Source organism: Triticum dicoccoides, chromosome 4A, assembly GCF_002162155.2.
Source record: "Triticum dicoccoides isolate Atlit2015 ecotype Zavitan chromosome 4A, WEW_v2.0, whole genome shotgun sequence".
Lineage (NCBI taxonomy): Eukaryota > Viridiplantae > Streptophyta > Magnoliopsida > Poales > Poaceae > Triticum > Triticum dicoccoides.
Window position 1 is genome coordinate 738757932 of NC_041386.1, and position 7323 is coordinate 738765254.

The following is a 7323-nucleotide window of genomic DNA, read 5'->3' on the forward strand; positions in this document are numbered from 1 at the left end:
TGCGCATCTGCCCAGGCCGTCGGCCAATAAAATCCTGTACGCAAGGCCTTGCCTACAAGGGCCCGGGCTGCGGCGTGGTGTCCACCCAGTCCGGCATGAATTTCATCCAGGAGGGTTCGCCCTTCCTCTTCGGAGATACACCTTTGAAGGACTCCGGTAGTGCTTTTCTTATAAAGCTCTCCCTCATGGACTTTATAGGCTTTAGAACGCCGTACTATGCAGCGAGCCTCATTTTGGTCTTCGAGGAGTTCCTCCCTAGTTAGGTAGGCTAGGAATGGTTCCGTCCACGGGGCGATAACCGCCATTATTTCATGAGCAGATGGTGTTATCTCGGGGGCAGAGCCTCCGGTTGTGTCAGAGTGTTCGGCATCGGGCGGTGCGGTTGGGTCCGGATTATTATTGCCGGACTCCCCTTCCCATAGTACGGATGGCTTGAACAGCCGTTCCAAAAATATATTGGGTGGGACGGCATCGCGCTTTGCGCCGATGCGTGCCAATATATCCGCCGCCTGGTTGTTATCCCGGGCTATATGATGAAATTCTAGCCCTTCGAACCGTGCTGACATTTTTAGGACCACATTGCGGTATGCTGCCATTTTCGGATCTTTGGCGTCAAATTCTCTGTTTATTTGAGATATTGCGAGGTTTGAATCCCCGCGCACCTCTAGGCGTTGAATGCCCATGGAGACTGCCATCCGGAGGCCGTGCAGAAGGGCCTCATATTCGGCTGCGTTGTTGGTGTCCGTATACATTATCTGAAGGACGTATTGGACTGTGTCCCCGGTTGGGGACGTCAGGACGACGCCAGCCCCTAAGCCAGCCAACATTTCGGAGCCGTCAAAGTGCATGATCCAATTGGAGTATGCGCCGTACTCTTTAGGGAGTTCGGCTTTAGTCCATTCGGCCACGAAGTCGGCCAAAACCTGCGACTTAATAGCTCGTCGTGGCTTATAAGTTATGTCGAATGGAAGGAGCTCTATGGCCCATTTAGCAATCCGGCCCGTCGCGTCGCGGTTGTTTATAATGTCGTTAAGAGGTACTTCGGAGGCTACCGTTATTGAACACTCTTGAAAGTAGTGTCGCAGCTTCCGGGATGCCATGAACACCGCATATGCTATCTTTTGATAGTGTGGGTACCGGGACCTGCATGGAGTGAGGACAGTGGACACATAATAGACCAGTTTTTGAACAAGGAACCGGTGTCCGTCCGTTTCTCGTTCGACGACGAGCACCGCGCTGACAACTTGATGTGTTGCGGCGATATATAATAGCATTGGTTCGCCCATGTTGGGCGCGGCCAGGACCGGATTTGTTGCCAGAATGGCCTTTATTTCTTCGAGTCCGGCCGTGGCGGCATCCGTCCACTCGAAGTGTTCGGTGCGGCGGAGGAGGCGGTAAAGAGGTAATGCCTTTTCTCCTAAACGAGAGATAAAGCGGCTTAGAGCCGCTACACATCCCGTCAATTTTTGTATTTGTTTGAGGTCTTTTGGAATATCCAATTGTGACAGAGCTCGAATCTTGGCTGGGTTTGCTTCAATTCCTCTACCGGACACAACGAAGCCCAGGAGCTTTCCGGTTGGAACGCCGAAGACGCATTTTTCCGGATTGAGCTTGATGTCATATTTTCGAAGATTGTCGAATGTGAGCCTCAAATCGTCTACTAGAGTTTCCACGTGTTTTGTTTTGACGACCACGTCCTCTACATATGCTTCCACCGTTTTGCCAATTTGGTTGGCCAGGCATGTCTGAATCATGCGCTGATATGTTGCGCCGGCATTTTTGAGCCCAAAGGGCATTGCGTTGAAGCAGAACGGGTCGTATGGAGTGATGAATGCTGTTGTAGCTTGGTCTGGCTCTGCCATGTTGATTTTCTGGTAGCCAGAGTATGCGTCGAGGAAGCACAATGAGTCGTGTCCTGCTGTGGCGCTGATGATTTGATCAATTCGCGGGAGGGGGAAGGGATCCTTTGGGCAGGCCTTATTGAGGTCTTTGAAATCAACACATAGGCGCCAGGATTTATCCTTCTTTGGTACCATCACTAGGTTCGCTAGCCAGTCCGGATGTTTTATATCTCTGATGAATCCGGCCTCCAAAAGTTTGGCTAGCTCCTTTCCCATGGCCTGTCTCTTGGGTTCGGAAAAGCGCTGAAGAGCCTGTTTGACTGGCTTGAATCCTTTTAGGATATTTAGGCTGTGCTCGGCCAGCTGACGTGGGATTCCTGGCATATCTGAAGGGTGCCAGGCAAAGATGTCCCAGTTTTCTTGTAGAAATTTTCGTAGTGCGTCGTCTACATTAGGGTTTAATTGTGCCCCGATGGAGGCCGTCTTTGCAGGGTCCGTTGGGTGGACTTGGAATTTGACTATTTCATCCGCTGGTTTAAAAGAAGTGGACTTGGATCTTTTATCAACTATCACGTCGTCGCTGTTCACCGTGGAGCGCATCGTGGTGAGTTCCTCGGCCGCTAGGGCTTCAGATAGTGCCTCAAGGGCTAGTGCGGCTGTCTTATTTTTGGCGCGGAGCGCTATGCTCGGATCACTAGCGAGAGTGATGATTCCGTTCGGACCAGGCATTTTAAGCTTCATGTACCTATAATGGGGTATAGCTTGGAAAATTGTGAATGCCTCTCGTCCTAGTATCGCATGATATGCGCTGTTGAATGGGTCCACTTGAAATGTGACCTCCTCGGACCTATAATTGTCCGGCGAGCCGAACACTGCATCCAGCGTGATTTTTCCTGTGCAGCATACTTCCCGGCTGGGGATTATTCCTCTAAAGGTTGTGCTGCTTCGCTCAATGCGGTTCCAGTCTATTTCCATCTTTCGGAGAGTTTCCTCATAAATGAGGTTTAGTCCGCTGCCGCCATCCATGAGTACCTTAGTGAGGCGAAAGCCGTCTACTATCGGGCTAAGAACCAATGCGGCTGGTGCCCGGGCAGTTCGGAATTTAGGTTCGTTACTGGCATTGAAGGTAATAGCCGTGTCACTCCATGGATTCATTGTTGCTACTTGGTAGACTTCGGCAAGGTTGCGGAGTTGTCGTTTTCGCATGTTATTTGATGCGAAAGTCTCGAAGACTGTTAAGACCATACTGGTGTTGCTGGGCTGGGATTCTGAAGCTAGAAGCTCTTCGTCGCTTTTGGCCACCTGCCGTAGTATCCAACATGCTCGAAGGCTATGAGTTGGAGCGGCGCCCTCTATGCTATGAATTTTGCAGGGTCCGTTTAGCCAACCCTCCAGTACGGTTTCGTACCCTTTAGGGGGTTTTGGTTTTTTGGTATTCAACCCCGGTGCTTGATAATGATGCACCCTTTTGTTCCGGACTAGGGATGTATTCAGGGCCGGATTATCCCAAAATTTACTTTCGGTTTTCCAGGCGCTCTCCATTGCACAATATTTTTGTACTATGGTCACCAAGTCAGCAAAGCGTGTGATTTCGCGACGGCTGATGGCATTTAGTATTCCCTTGTCCGTGCAATTATTGCAAAAAATTGGGATTGCGTCCTCCTCTCGGCAGTCCTTTATCCTGTTCATAACTAGGAGGAATCGGGCCCAGTAATGATGTACTATTTCAGCTGGCTCTTGCCGAATTCGAGAGAGATCGCCAATGTTTGGGTGGGCGGGTGGCACTAAATCCGGAACCCCGTCTAATTCAGGACTCAAGGGCCGAGAAGTTTCTGAACTCGGAATTTTGGATTTTTGAGTGCAATCCAATGAGTCCGGCCCGCCGCCTGACTTTAGGGTCAGGGCTTGATCAACATCCATCCCTCCGCAGGAGTCCAGCATGGAGGGATCGGGAATCCGGACGTAACTAGTCCTTAAGGTAGGGGAAGAATCGCCGCATTGCTCCTCTATCACAGTAACATGATGGGTAGCCTGTGGAGAGTTGATCTCTCTTAGATCGGTTTTAGGCCCGATCCGGTCGTAATCTATGGCGACTCCCAGGGTGGCGATGCGATCCAAGAGCTCGTTTATGGAGGAGAGCTCGATCGGATCTAACTGTTCGGCCAGCTCCGAACTAACATGAAGATTGGATTTGATGACTCGAGAGGTCATCGTCGGCGCGGAGGCGGAACTAGAGGTCATGAGAAAACCGCCAAGCCGAAGAGTCTGACCAGTGGCCAAGGCTTCTTTGGCGAGGATGTCGTTTTTAAAGACGAGGCGAGGCATCCCACCTGACGGCAATGGCACAGAGGAACTCTCAATGAAAGCACCAATGTCGGTGTCAAAACCGGTGGATCTCGGGTAGGGGGTCCCGAACTGTGCGTCTAGGCGGATGGTAACAGGAGACAAGGGACACAATGTTTTTACCCAGGTTCGGGCCCTCTCGATGGAGGTAAAACCCTACTTCTGCTTGATTAATATTGATGATATGGGTAGTACAAGAGTAGATCTACCACGAGATCAAGGAGGCTAAACCCTAGAAGCTAGCCTATGGTATGATTGTTGATGATGAAGTTGTTCGTCCTACGGACTAAAACCCTCCGGTTTATATAGACACCGGATAGGTTAGGGTTACATAGAGTCGGTTACAATGGTAGGAGATCTACATATCCGTATCGCCAAGCTTGCCTTCCACGCCAAGGAAAGTCCCATCCGGACACGGGACGAAGTCTTCAATCTTGTATCTTCATAGTCTTGGAGTCCGGCCGTGACGATAGTCCGGCTATCCGGACACCCCCTAGTCCGGGACTCCCTCAATAACTATTTGGTTCATTTATTGTTTATGACAATTATGCCGACCAACGTGACATAGATTTTATTTATCTAGGAGGTTGTTGAACCAGAAATTCCAACCGACCGTATTGTCGAGAGGTTAAATTAAGTTGAAGAAGAAAACAATTACTTGAAGGAAAAATAAGAAAAATAGAGGAGGACAAGATGATATTGGAGTTGCATGTTGCGGATGTCGTCGATGATCACAAGATCAAGATGGATGCAATGCGGTTGAAGATTAAAAAGATTAGAAAATATGCCATTCATACCGACGCTTGGTATCATTATGCAGTTGGATTAGTTGTTACCTTTGTTGCGATTATGATCGCATTTGTTTTTGCATTGAAATGTTTTACATAATTTTAGTGTATGGTTTAATTAGATGCTCTGGAGAGCCATATGTTGTTCAATGAGAACTATGTATGTACTTTGGTTTTAATGTGATGATGAACTTCTATTAATTTTATCACCTATCTATTCATGAGAGGGTTGTAAATTGATGATGTGGCTTTGAATGGTGCATTTTGAACATAGAAAAATGAAATCCCTTTGTAACAGATGAGTTTCCGTATGAAACCCTGATACTTCGAAGAAGATTGTCCGTTTTGTACACGAACTGCATCCAGTTTTTGCCGTAACCCTCTGTACTTTCTTGCACATGCTATGTGGGTGAAATGATGATACCATGCCAACTTGGACCTTTTTAGAGTTCATTTCAAATGCTTTTCAATTTCATGGTCTTATAGCTCAAAATAATCAGTAAATGCATGAAAAATAACAAATGAAGTTAGAAAGGGTTATAAATTGATGATGTGACTTTGAATGGTGCATTTTGAACACAGAAAAACTATGGAGTTCAAATAAGTTCAAAAAAATGAAATCCTTTGTAACAGACAAGTTTCCGTATGAAACCCTGATACTTCAAAGGAGATTGTCCATTTGGTACACGAAGTGCATCCAGTTTTTGCCGTAACCCTCTGTACTTTCTTGCACATGCTATGTTGGTGAAATGATAATACCATGCCAACTTGGAACCTTTTCAGAGTTCATTTCAAATGCTTTTCAATTTCATGGTCTTATAGCTCAAAATAATCAGTAAATGCATGAAAAATAACAAATGAAGTCAGAAAGGGTTGTAAATTGATGATGTGGCTTTGAATGGTGCATTTTGAACACAGAAAAACTATGGAGTTCAAATAAGTTCAAAAAAATAAAATTCCTTTGTAACAGGCGAGTTTCTGTATGAAACCCTGATACTTCGAAGGAGATTGTCCGTTTTGTACACGAAGTGCATCCAGTTTATGTCGTAACCCTCTGTACTTTCTTGCACATGCTATATGGGTGAAATGATGATACCATGCCAACTTGGAACCTTTTCAGACTTCATTTCAAATGCTTTTCAATTTCATGGTCGTATAGCTCAAAATAATCAGTAAATGCATGAAAAATAACAAATGAAGTCAGAAAGGGTTGTAAATTGATGATGTGGCTTTGAATGGTGCATTTTGAACACAGAAAAACTATGGAGTTCAAATAAGTTCAAAAAAAATAAAATCCCTTTGTAACAGACGAGTATTATTGAAATAGATAAGTAGAAACAAAAAAATAAACTTTAATAACATAAATAAAATTTATGAAACTAAAATTATCAAAGTATTTTCTGTTCAAAACATTATAAGCAACCTCTAGTATTATTGAAACTAAAATTATATAAAATTGATGCAACTAAAATTATCAAAGTATTTTATGTTCAAAATCATTAAAAGCAAAAAGAATTTTCATAAAGAACTTTTTTTGTTAGAAAATTTAATAGCAAACAGAATCATCATAAAATAAAATTAATAAGTAATTATAAACAAAATAAAATAAAACAAATAAGTATTTTGTTGTAAGTAGAAACAGAAAAAAATAAAGCAAAAAAAACAAAAAACTGGAAAAAAATAAAAAAATTGCCACCAACTGGGCCACCACGGCCTGTATACGACTAGAAACCCATCCATGGGCCAGGATTCAGGCCCGCAGAAGGCCCAGAAGGCCCATCAGACATCAGTAACAATTAGGCCCGTAAGACTGGAATGGAGAGGAGCTCGAGAGGGGTACAGCCGTGGAGCTTATAAACCACTGCGCGCCCCTCTCAACTAGCGAGGTGGGACTAAACTTTGGCCGCGACGCGGGCAACACAGGGGCTTTGGTCCCGGTTGGTGGCATCAACCAGGACTAAAGGGAGTGCATTGGTACCGGTTCGTGGCACCAACCGGTACCAATGCCCCACCTTTAGTCCCGGTTGGTGCCACCAACCGGGACCAAAGGCCTCTGCTTCCCGCCCCTTGGGCTGCTGAAAAGAGACCTTTGGTCCCGGTTGGTGGTACCAACCGGGACTAAAGGGTAGCATTGGTCCCGGTTGGTAACAAGAACCGGGACCAAATCCTTTGCTATATAAGAAATACTTAGCAGTTTCTGCAAAAATCACTTCTTCTCTGCCCCGACGCCCCCATGCTGCTCCTCATCGCCGTCGCCGCCGAGCCCTGCCCCGACGCCGTCGCCCGCACCCTCGCCCGACACCGTCGCTGCTCGCCGCCCTGCCCTGACGCCGTCGCCCTCGCCCGACACC